The sequence below is a fragment of the Durio zibethinus genome, chromosome 2 (genome assembly GCF_047325235.1).
Source record: "Durio zibethinus cultivar Kanyao isolate XHJ-2024 chromosome 2, ASM4732523v1, whole genome shotgun sequence".
NCBI lineage: Eukaryota > Viridiplantae > Streptophyta > Magnoliopsida > Malvales > Malvaceae > Durio > Durio zibethinus.
In genome coordinates, this window is record NC_143163.1 from 3803841 (window position 1) to 3816921 (window position 13081).

The following is a 13081-nucleotide window of genomic DNA, read 5'->3' on the forward strand; positions in this document are numbered from 1 at the left end:
AAAGGTTTTGTTTTCTAATTTGGCTCGTATTTCTATAAATGTTATTTGTTACCGTCTTTGATGAATTTCGATTGCCATTTTGGGGACACAACCAAACCTTAATCTATAATTACCTAGTTTTTTACTCGATTGCTTGGAGATTATGTCAGAAACCTTGCAACTTCAATTTCATATATAGGAGAAAGTGTAATTCATTTTGATTATCACAAAAAGAAAACCGTAAAATTAAAATAAATAATTTATCAAAATTTAAATTCTGATCACTGAAATAACTAATACATTTAAAACTTCACCGACCACTTCACTTTGGAAGTTTGTTTTGGGTGATGATATCAGCTACTGAAGTTTAACATCGTTAAGAAATTGACTTGACTTGTATGATTGAGTGGATAATGTTCGGTGATCAATGCTTATCTTGTACCTAGGCTGCAATGCTGTCTTCATTCACCCAACCTTGACCATTTCCACATTACACTTTTAATGGTAACTCTCATTTTTCTCATAAGAGAAACAAAAGATAATCATGAAACAAGGATTCTTAGGCTTGAACATGTTGACAGCCCTGATAGTCCTCTCTTTATATTGGTATGTAAAAGAACTAAAAAACTTCCAACTAACAAATATTTTAATTTCTTCATCTTGCATTGAGCTGTGCTAGCTCTTGTTTTCCTGCAGTTTAAGGTAATATTGATGAAGAATTAAGAAACAAATTTTCTGTTTTTAGGTAGGCACTATGCAGAGAAGATCATATAAATATGAAATGCTTAGCAGATTTATTTATTTATTTATTTGCTTATTTGCCTTGTGCATTACTTGCATGCTTTGTTGAATATCTCTGTTGCAGATTAGCTCTTCCCATCAAACTCACTTCAGGTCTTGAAGTTGATCAGATATATCCGGATCATGTAAACCCTCAGCATTCTGATTCATCAGGTGACTCTTCTTGTTACGCAAGCTGCACCTTTGTTTTTTCTTCAAATTAATTTGCTTTGACTCATTAAAATATCAACCAACTCTTCAATCTTTGGTCTTTTGCCTCTAGTCAATTTGGCATGTTTAACTTCAGAATCCTTGTGTGAAGCAGCATTTCTTTGAGGCTTTTTGACCAATTCTTCTCATCAGATGATGCGTTCTGCTTTCTGCTAATTGCTTCTCGGTTTGCCCTTTCATCCAAATTCGGACTTTTGGTACCTCAAACGTCAATTGCGTTGTCCTCTTCTGTTTCACTATCTTGGTGAATTGAGTTTTTCTCATCCTCATCATCGTTGAACTCTTCATCATCACTTGGAACATAACTAGGATAGTCAACCTCAAAGCATTCTTACCGAATATTAAAAAAAAAAATGGAAATTGGAATTTCTTTCATATCTAAAGACCAGAAAATGCCAATAGCGGATTGAATAATACACAAAAATTCATGTCAACCTTCATCAACCCAAATCACACCATCAGCTTTTTTAATCCTATCTCCCAGTTTCTTCCATTCGGAACAGTGAAAGTAGCAACATTGGGAATTACAGCTATTGTCATAGACAAGTCTGACCATGTCAATGATGATGAAACCCATATGGAAAAATTAGTTTTATTTACCCAACCGTATTATATCAGTCAAAAAACAAACATGCATAAACCCATAGAATAATTGGCTTGCTTCAAATATGTATGTGTTGGTTCCACTTAAACTTATATTTTCATTTTTTTTTGGCAAATTTAGAACAATTATATATCAATTAATAGAAAACTTCAAATATATTCTCATCTGCTTCTATAGTTCATAATGATGAAGGTGATATTACATACATAGTTCTTATGTGTCTTGTCATATTTGTTGATTATCAAATTTGTAATCTTTATTTCTTCTTTTTTTAATAAGTAATTAATATTATTAATTATTTTATATACTTATATTAGACATAAAAACCTTTTTAACCGTCTCTGCCCCATTTTCAAATCTTTCTTTCTAATTATTAAAAATTTTTTTTCTTATAAACATATTTACTATCTTATTCCAATTCAAGAGGCTGCGAAAGGCTAATAACAACAAAAAATGGTGCATTAAGAGTATATTGTTGGGAAAATATGAAACATTTATAACACAAAATTCCAAGTATAGTTGTCACGTCCTGAAATTGAGATATAATACGGTTATATTATTTTGAAGTAAAACTCCAAAGTAATAAAAGCCTTCTTTCTTAATCATTTTAAAATTCTTCAAAAATATAATCTGTTTAAGAAAATTTATAACTTTAACTCAACTAATAAGAAATTTTCATATTTTCAAATGCAAACTAATAAAAATACTAAACCGCTTTATAACCTTATTAGCCAATAATGTCTCCAATGTCTGAGTAATTTTTTCAATCTAATCTTCTAGCTTCTCACATAACTAAACAAACTTATCACTTACTCATTTGTAAAGAACAAATAAAAAGAGAATGAACAAACTATGGCTTAGCAAGTATAGACTCATATACCTTACCAAATCAAGCATCATTTTCATGCATATCATATAAATCATTCAAAACATTTGTCAAATCATAATATCAAAATATTTCAAAGACCATCATTCTATTAAATATTTCACAAATTCATAAATCAATGTTAAAACATGTCAATTTATAGATCATTGCAAAAGATGTTGCCATTCAAATATTGTAATCAAACCAAATCATAAATCAATCATTAAAAATCATCGTAAATCATCTTCATATACAAATTATGGATCAATCTTTAAAAGTTATCACAAATCGTCATGAATCATTAGTTCATCGTTAGCTATGGTCATTTTTTTAACCTGTGACATTAGCCATATCGACAATTTTATCCTCATGATTATTGCTAATTATTATAACTTGCTAGCCAAGGCCTAATGCTAACTATTATAACCCGTTAGTAGGGCCATATGATCATGGCTATGCTAACTACCATAACTAGTTAGCTAAGGTCGTGAAACTTGTTATGGTGTCGATTATCCCACTTCTCAGGAATGTAAAAATGTAGTTATCATAAAATCATTCCTTAAACATAAATCATTTTTTCATTTCATTCATAAGCATGATCCATCATTTACATAGCAAAAACACAAAATAATTTTATGCTTGCTCCTATTTCATATATTGAAAATAATGAAATAAAATATTTACTCATTTAAAAAAGTAGATATATACATAGGTTCAAAAACAAGCAAAGTGTATGAGATTCTACTTACTTTCTTTTGATTTCACTAGTTAGTTTTTGCCCCAAAATACTTATCAGCCTATTCAAGATAATTTCAACATAACAAAAATTAATCAATCCACTTTGAGACTAATTATACCAAAAATAATTAAGTTAAATAAGAGTTAACTAATTAATACTGATAGCCTAAGCTCCTTTCACTAAAATGCCATGTCTCCAGATATCTAACTTGAAATTAATATTTTTTTAATACGTTAGAAACTAAACTCAATAAGCTTTCTAACCATATATGGCTCATCTCATGATTCCTTGTAGATTAATTATAAAAATTTTTGCAATCCATGTCATATGCTGCTATTAGATAGCATATATACCTTCTAATAAAAATTATACGTTTATTCATAGGAAACTCCAAATTCAATTCTGCTTTTTTTATTGGAAAGTAGACTCAATAAGCTTTTCAAACATATATAGCTTAATCAGTAATTTCTTCTACAAAAAATTAAGAAGAATTTTATAATTCCTTTATGCTATTGTTACTAGGCAACCTGCACATTCTTAAATAAAAATTAAACTACTCTTCATAGAAAACTCAGAATTGATTTCCATTTATTTCATTGAAAAGTAAATTTAGAAAGCTTTCCAACAATATATAATAATCATGACAATATTTTATCTCTTAATATAGAATATTATCTTAATCCACCACTACAAACACCAGGATTCATACGAAACATAAATTTTTCTTTCTAACCCCATTAAATTTTTGTTTTTTATTTTTATAGCAATAAAACCACATTACTAAACTTTCTCAATACTTTATTAGACCCTGAATAAAATCTAAATGATTTGCCCAAACAAATCTTGAAGAAAGATAATGGATTTCTTAAAATTTTAGAGTTTCTAGATTACAAGTTAAACATTAAGATTTAACAATCAACATTATTTCTCTAAAATTAAAGGAGATTATTTATTCACCTTTGAAAGACAACTCTCATTGTAGATTTTTTTTTTACCCTTTATTTAAAATCTTTTGACTTGTTTGTTCTATATGAGAAAGAAATGAGAAATAAACCTTTATTTTCTTTCAATCAATTGTTGACCGAAAATAATAGTATAAGTTAACCCTATTAAAAGTCGGGTTATCTACTGATAAGTCCTTTGCCTTTCTAACTTTTTATTAAAAACTCAGTTCACTTATAAAATATTTAAGGTATTCTTTTTTTTTAAGTATAACATTATCTTTAACTTATAAAAAATTTCATCCTCGAAACTTGATTTACCTTCATTTCCAAATAACTAAGGATATTGTTTCTTTATATCATCCTTCATTTCTTAAGTTACTTCTCTTGGTGTGTGATTGCTTCATTGAACTTTTACAAAGAGAACATTTATGTGCCTTAAGACCTACTCTTTTTGATCAACTATTCTAATAAGATATTTTAAGTATGTTAAATCCTTTTGAACTTCTAAATGTTCATACTCTACTACATGGCTTGGGTCAGAGACATATTTTTTCAACATGGATGCATGAAACCCATTGTGCACACCAAATAGCTAAGGTGGCAAGACTATCTTATATGCAACGTTTCTCACCTTATTGAGACTTTCAAACAGTCCTGTATAATGTAGGCTTAACTTTCTTTGCTTCTCAAATCACAAAACATCTTTCGTGGGTGTCACCTTTAAAAAGATATAATTATCATGTTGAAACTCTAACTCTGTTCGTTTCTTGTTTGCCTAACTCTTTTGATAGTCTTGTGCTACTTTAAGTCTCTCCCTAATCACCTTAATCTTTTCTACAGCTAGTTGCATCATTTTCAACCCCGTAAGTTTTCTTTCCCAAACATCATCCTAACATAAAAGAGATTTACAATTCCTACTGTACAAGGCTTCAAAAAGAGCCATCCTAATGCTAGATTGATAACAATTATTATAAGCAAACTCTGCTAAAGGTAAGTAATGGTCCCAACTATCTTTTAGATCAATTACACATACTCGAAGCATATCTTTCAAATTTTGATTCATTCTCTTTGTTTGCCCATCCGTCTAAGGGTGAAAGGCTATACTCAATTTCAAATTTATCCTTATAGCTCGCTACAAACTAGCCCAAAATTTAGAGATAAATTTAAAATCTCTATCTGACAATAATATTTACTGAAACTTCATGCAATCGGATAATTTCATCCATGTATAATTGTGCTAGTTTATCAAGTGGAGTAGTCAACTAGATATATAGAACATGAGCTGATTTAGTGAGTCTATCAATAATTACGCACATTGCATTATTCCCTTTTGATGATCTAAGCAATCCCATCATGAAATTCATATAGATGTGCTCCCACATCCATTCCAATATCTCCAAAGGTTGTAACAACTTTGATAGTCTTTGGTGTTCAGCCTTAACTTGCTGATACATTAGAAATTGGAACACAAACTGAGCTATTTCTCGTTTCATGTTATTTCACCAAATTTTTTTTATCAAATCCTTATACATCTTAGTGTCTCTAGGATGTATAGTGAATCAAAAGCTATGTGTTTCCTCCATGATCTCTTTTTTCAGCTCAAAATTATTTGGTACACATAACCTGTTCTCAAAACGTAATATGTCATCCTCGTGAAGCTTAAACTTTTGCTACAAATCATTCCTTAATGAACTAAAATTTATTAGCCATTTGATCCATAAATTCAAGAAATAAAAGTTTCTTCTTACTTATTCTTATCCTAGTAAGTTTGAGATTTAGATCTACTTTCATACAAAACGTTAAAATGAATCATTAAATATTTGTCTTATGACTATTGTAATAAAAAGTTTCTCTTCAAGTCATAACTTAAACATTGCTTAAAAGAATGTCTACCATCGATAAAACCTATAAAATTGGAAGGAACACAAAATATTCTTACCCAAAATATTGATACCCAAAATCCATTAATCTTTATTTATTAGAGATTTATCACTTTCTCAACTAATAATAGCTCAAGAATTTATAACTTAAACCAAATCAAGCTTTCGTCGCATATTTTGATTTTTTTTCTAGTAAAACTCTAAAATGACAAATGAACTTTCATAACATTATTTCATGACAAAAAAAACGTATGTCTACAAAATTTCATGTAATTCACTTTACATAAGGTATTCATAACCATATACAACCTTAAAGTTGAATAATAATATCAACAAATCCTTTAGTCACCAAAAAGATATCACATAATACTTTAATGTTCTTTTCTTCTCCACCGACAATATGAAATTTTCTATCAATTAACCATTACAAAACATGAATTTATACTATATAAATTCAAACGTGAATCTTTGGTTACTTAAGTTGTCTCCAATTTCGAATATTATTCTTTTTAAATTAATAGACAAATTATCATATAATAATTGATTCTCTACAATCTTTACCAATATCACAATGTCTCAAATTTTCTTTTTACCAAATATATTGCTATCAACTCTGAGTATAAGTTAAAACCTATGTATCATAACTTCTAAGTAAAATTCTTTTATAGAATTTTAATAAAAAAAACTTCAAATACTTGAATTCATGACGAAAGTATAGTTGTGAACAATAACTAAATGCATCACATTATTTCAGAAAATTTCTCAAATTTCTCTAAAATGGAGTATATGCTCAACATCACAAAGTACACAAAATCATCACTAATTATTAAGACTTGATCATAAAATGAACAACCTTTGACACTTGTAAGATTTTAAATAATCATTAACCAAAACATATATATATTTCTGTAAATCGATTACTTATTCAAAATCAATTTCCTTACTAAATTATCTAGATAAACACAACTTTAATTTTTATCCACAAATTTAATTTCTTGCTAAGTACACAGTCTTGTACCACATTAGGTAATGTTTTTCATAAATATAAAATTTGAAGGAATCCAATATTATACTTCAATTAGAAACTATAACCATAAATAATCATTTTAACAATTGAGTATTCTTTACACTTCAAATAGAAACTTCAAATTAACTATATAAATTTCTAACTCGCATGATCAAACCTTTAATACTTTATCAATAAAATTTAGAACCAAATCAAGTGAATGTCTTCCTTTACGAATATAAAACTATTTACCACAATTATAATATTTCAGACTAAATCCAACAAAATAAATTCTCAAACATTATAATTCATAAATAATTACTTCAAATTTTCAACATATCATGTCATTCTAACTCTAATATTCTATGCTTTTAATTCCAACAATGCACAGCCTTAGTCCAATCTTGGTCTATGATTAAAGGATTCATTTAACACTTAACAAATAACTTTGAAATCTAATTAAATCAAATGTCTTTTTCTCTAACCAATAGGATCTCCAATGATCAAATCATTCTTTTAAATAATCTTTTAGTTCATAAGATATGTCTCATCATAAGTTGCATTGAAAATTTTTTCAACTTATAAAATTACACTTTATCAAAGTAATTAAACTTTCTCTTAACTACAAAATCTCAAAAGTAATATGTAATTATCAACTAAAATAATTACTCTGTGAATTTATTGAATCATTGATTGCTCAATATTTATTAAAACTTTAACTACTCCAAAAATTTATCGAATTATCTACTCATGCTCATGAATATAGTCTATGGATCAAACTTAAGCCTTTAGAAAATCATCACATAATCTAAAATCATCATCTAAGTCTTTAAAAGTCTCCACATCGTATATAGATCATAACTCATACTCTTAAAAAGTCTTTTTTACTCTAAGGATTATAACATTCATTCTTAAAAAATCACCATTAATTAATTATCATAATTTAACCTCTTAAGAAATTTTCAAAAAACATAATCATAGTTATTAGAAAATCTTTAAAATCATAATATAAGCTTTTCAACATCTCACATGGTTTAAAGATTATAACCGAAACTCTTAGAAAATATTCAAGAAAAATAAACTAGGCTTTTTAAAAATCTCATCATAATTTAAAGATCATAATTTAACTCTTAAAAATTTTTCAAAGATCATAACTTAAGCTCTGATACCACTTTATGTCATGTCCCAAGACCGATACATAATACTGTCATATTACCTTGAAGTAAAACCCCAAAGTAATATGAAACTTTCTTTCTTAATCATTCTAAAAGTCTTCAAAAAAATAATCTGTTCAAGAAAATTCATAACTTTAATTTAATTAATGAGAAATCTTCATATTCCCAAATGTAAATTAATAAAAATACTAAACCGCTTCATAAGAGCTTACTAGCCAACAATGTCCCTAATGTCTAAGTAATTTTTTCAATATGATTTTTTAGCTTCCCCATAACTAAGTAAACTTATCACTCACTTATCTATAAAGAAAAAGTAAAAAGAGAATGAGCATACCATAGCTCAGCAAATATAAGCTCACACACTTTACCGGATCAAGCATCATTTTCATACATATCATATAAATCTTCAAAATATTTGTCAAATCATAATGTTAAAACATTTCAAAAATCATCGTTCTGTCAAACATTTTATAAATTTATAAATTAATGTCAAAACATGTCAATTCATAGATCATACAAAATATGCTACCATTCAAATATCATAATTAAACCAAATCATGAATCAATCATTAAAAATCATCGTAAATCATCTTCATATACATATCATGTATCAATATTTAAAAATCATTACAAATTATCATGAATCATTAGTTTATCGTTAGCTACTATCACTGCTATAATTTGTGACATTGGTTGTATTAACAGTTTCATCCTCATGATCATTAATAACTATCATAACTCGCTAGTCAGGGCCTAATGCTAATTGCTATAATTTGTTAATTAAGTCGTATAATCATGGCTATGCAAACTACTATAACCAGTTAGCTAGGACCGTTGAACTTGTTTTAGTGTTGATTATCCCACTTCTCAGGGATGTAAAAATGTAGTTATCATAAAATCATTCCTTAAACATAAATTATTTTCTCATTTCATTCATAAGCATGATTTATCATTTACATAGCAAAAACACAAAATAATTTTATGCTTGCTCCTATTTTCATATATAAAAAATAATGAAATAAAACATTTACTCATTTAAAAATATACATATATACATAGGTTTGAAAATAAGCAAAGTGTGTGAGATTCTACTTATTTTCTTTTAATTCCACCAGTTAATTTTTCCCCTAAAATACTTATTGACCTATTTAAGATAATTTCAACACAAAAAAAAAAATTAATCAACCCATTTTGAGACCAATTATACCAAAAATAATTAAGTTAAATAAGGGTTAACTTAACTAATTAATACTGACAGCCTAAGCTCTTTTCACTAAAATAATCATGTCTTAAGATATCCAACTCAAAATTAAGATCTTTTTAATAAGTTAGAAAGTAGACTTCATAAGCTTTCTAGCCATATTTGCCCATCTCGTGATTCCTTGTAGATTAATTATAAGAATTTTTGCAATCTATATCATATGCTACTATCAGATAGCATGTATACTTTCTAATAAAAATTACACATTTATTCATAGGAAACTCCAAATTCAATTCCTCTTATTTTGTTAGAAAGTAGACTCAATAAGTTTTTCAATCATATATGGCTTAATTTGTAATTCCTTGTATAAAAAATTAAAAGGAATTTTGTAATTTCTCTTTGCTGCTATTAGGCAGCTTGAATATCCTTAAGTAAAAATTAAACTACTCTTCATACAAAACTCAGAGTTGACTTCCGTTTATTTCATTAAAAAGTAAATTCAATAAGCCTTCCAATAATATATAATAATCATGATAATATTTTATCCTTTAATACAAAATATTATCTTAATCCACAATTACAAACACCACGGTTTATACGAAACATAAATTTTTCTTTCTAACCCCATCAAATTTTTGTTTTCTATTTTTACAGTAATAAAATTATATTACTAAACTTTTGCAACACTTTATTAGACCCTGATTAAAGTCTAAATGATTTGCCCAAACCAATCTTGAAGAGAGATAATGAATTTCCTAAAATTTTAAGATTTTTCAATTATAAGTTAAATTTTAAGACTTAACAATCAACATTATTTATCTAAAATTAAAGAGAATTATTTACTCACATTTGAAAGATAACTTTTCTTGTAGATTTTGTTCTTATCTTTATCTTGAAATCTTTTGACTTGTCTGTTCTGTATGAAAAAGAAAAGAGAAATAAACTTTTTTTTTCTTTCAATAAGTTGTCAATGAAAAATAGTAATACCCTATTAAAAGTTGAATTATTTATTGATAAATCCTTTGCTTTTTTAACTTTTTATTAAAAACTTCCTTCACTTATAAAATACTTAAAATATTCTTTTTTTTTTATGGGTATTACATAGCTTTCTGCACATTAGGCTACAATCATATAAACTCAACATAGTTCCCTTTTATCTTCACATTCACACATCAAAAAGCATTCTAAGACACATAAAAAGGATAATCACTCATCCTAGTCTGCTTTTCTTTTTTTTTTTTTTTGGGGGGGGGGGGGTGTGGATTCAAATACCTACTCAGCATTGATATACTGAGACAAATACAGCCAGCCCCCTACAAACACCAGGAAGGCTATTCAATTTCGGTAGATATCATTGAATATTTTACACTAATGAATTCATATTACACTGTCCCAGTCAAGTTTGATATTGGTCTTATTATTTATTATCATCAATTCACACTTCTCAGCGTCAAAAGTAAAAAAAAAAAAAAATTACGATCTCCTGTATGCTGTGCACTAGGAAAGGAAAGATGAACCTGATAGCATTTGCTAGTCAACGAACAAATTACTGGACTATAGTTGGTTCACTTCTACTGCATCAAGAACACGGAACATGGTAACTTTCAGCACAGTCTCCTTTGTGTTAATCAGCTCAAATACGCAAACATCCCCTTCGTCTATATTATTATCCAAGACAAATTCAGCCCACCCTTTGCTAAACTTTAAACTGCCATGTGCATAAATACATCGAACAGGCCACTTTTTCCCTTCAGTTGCCTGAAGTGTGATAATCCAATCAACTCCGTTCAGATATTTCTGAGCAAAAAGCGTGGAATATGCTGCAGATTTGTAGTGAAAAATTAGCAGCATTTGTGAGTATAAACGTCGCTAAGTTAACAAAATATCGTTATTTTCTTTCACGTAGATATAACCGATGTTTTTAGAGACATTTTTGATAAATATCGTGAATCTCTTAGTGATGTTTATAAATGATGATAAATATATAAAAAATATTATTAAAAACTTATTCTCTCAATTATTAGATTAATGGGTTAGGATATATGGATTGATGTAAACCAATTACACCTATATTGTGTGGCTTGGATTATATGTATACCAGTTTTGTCAAGATTTTTTGTTTATAGCTTCAATTTTGTTTAGGCTAGTACTTGGTTTGGGTTGCAATAGTTACATGAATCTAGATCTGTGGAATTTTCGTATGGTTAACGACATTAATCTATCAATCAGCAGTTTTCACATAACTATTATTTTTTTAGTGATAATGATGATGTCAATATTGAATGAATACTTAAGCTTTGATATATATAGTTGATATTTTTATTATTTATTTTTTGAAAAAAATAAATAATAAAATAAAACAAATAGATGTTTAATTATTTTATGTCTCTCCATTAATGGTAAAACTATAGATTTTTACATATTTGATCTTTATATTAGTATAAATTGATTTTGAACTCTCATCTAAAAAATATAGTTTAAATTTCTAAATAGAAAGTATTTTCAACAAGGTTGTTTGGATAAAATGATGATAACTAAAAATTTATGTGGTCGGATAAAATAAAAACTAAAAATTTATGTGGTCAATAAATGAAGTTTTATTCATAACCAAAAAAGCCAAAAAAAAAAAAAAAGTTAAAGAGAATACAAAACAAATAAGACCAAATACAAAACAAAGAGAATAACCATGGCATTGAGAAGATCCCGTATCAGCCGCCTCAGACAGGATCTGGGCTTTTGACAGCGTCAAGATTTATGCGTGCACCATGGAAGCAAATTTGAGTTAAGAATCTAGAAAACATGCTTAGAATTGAGTTGATGCTCAAAGCTTCTTACGGTCCAAAAAGTTGGTGATGGCCTTATGCTCGGCCTGCTTGTTTGGACTCATTTTTTATATAAATAATTGAGTTCATCCGTCATTAAATTTTGATTATTAAAATTAAAAAAAAAATTAACCATCAATTGATCACACAATTATTGGATAAAGTCCGACCAAAATTTACCAACCACATTAGATTCAATGTTCCCGCAAATGTTGACCCAAAAGAAAGAAAAATGAAGTCCACAGCTCAATTCCTATAGATAAGTCAAAAGTACTAGGCGTATGCTGCTTAGCTTTCTTGTTCCTTGCTAAAAATCTAGAAAAATAATTATCATAAGTTTCTTATATATACTTAGAATTATTAAATATGCAACTCAAAATCAATTAATTATAAATAAAAAAATTTTAATTTAAATATAAAATTATAAAATATTTAATATTAATTAGATGTAAGATAATATCATTTTAATAAATTTTTATCGCGTGTAAATAAAAACAAAAAGAATTTATTATGTGACAGATTTATAAAAAGTAATAAAAAAATTTTGATTTTGATATTATGTTAAATATTTAACTTAAAATTAATTGATTATAAATGAAGTGACCTAATTTAAAAATAAAAATATAAAATATTTTATATTTATTAAATATAAAATAATATCACTTTTAATAAGCATAACTTTTTGGATGAGTTTATCGACAACGACGAGATTCTGGGATCAAATGACGATACCAAAGTTCTAAACTTGTTGCCGACGTCAATGGCAAACGTCTAAGCAAGGTTTAAAATCAAACGCTGGACTACTTTGAACATATATCTTGTCACTAATAGTTGATGTATTCTGATAGTTAAGAC

At 27.5% G+C, this 13081-nt stretch overlaps 1 long non-coding RNA gene across 2 annotated transcripts; it reads left to right on the forward strand.

The window, feature by feature from the left end:
- Positions 1-212: 212 nt before the first annotated feature.
- LOC149519894 (uncharacterized) lies at positions 213-12499 on the forward strand. Of its 2 annotated transcripts, none has more exons than XR_016329226.1 (2): positions 213-933; positions 10906-12499. It is a non-coding gene; the product is annotated as an uncharacterized LOC149519894 (long non-coding RNA). The 2 variants fall into 2 exon arrangements; XR_016329225.1 differs by lacking the exon at positions 10906-12499 and adding an exon at positions 1123-3375.
- The last annotated feature ends 582 nt before the right edge of the window (positions 12500-13081 follow it).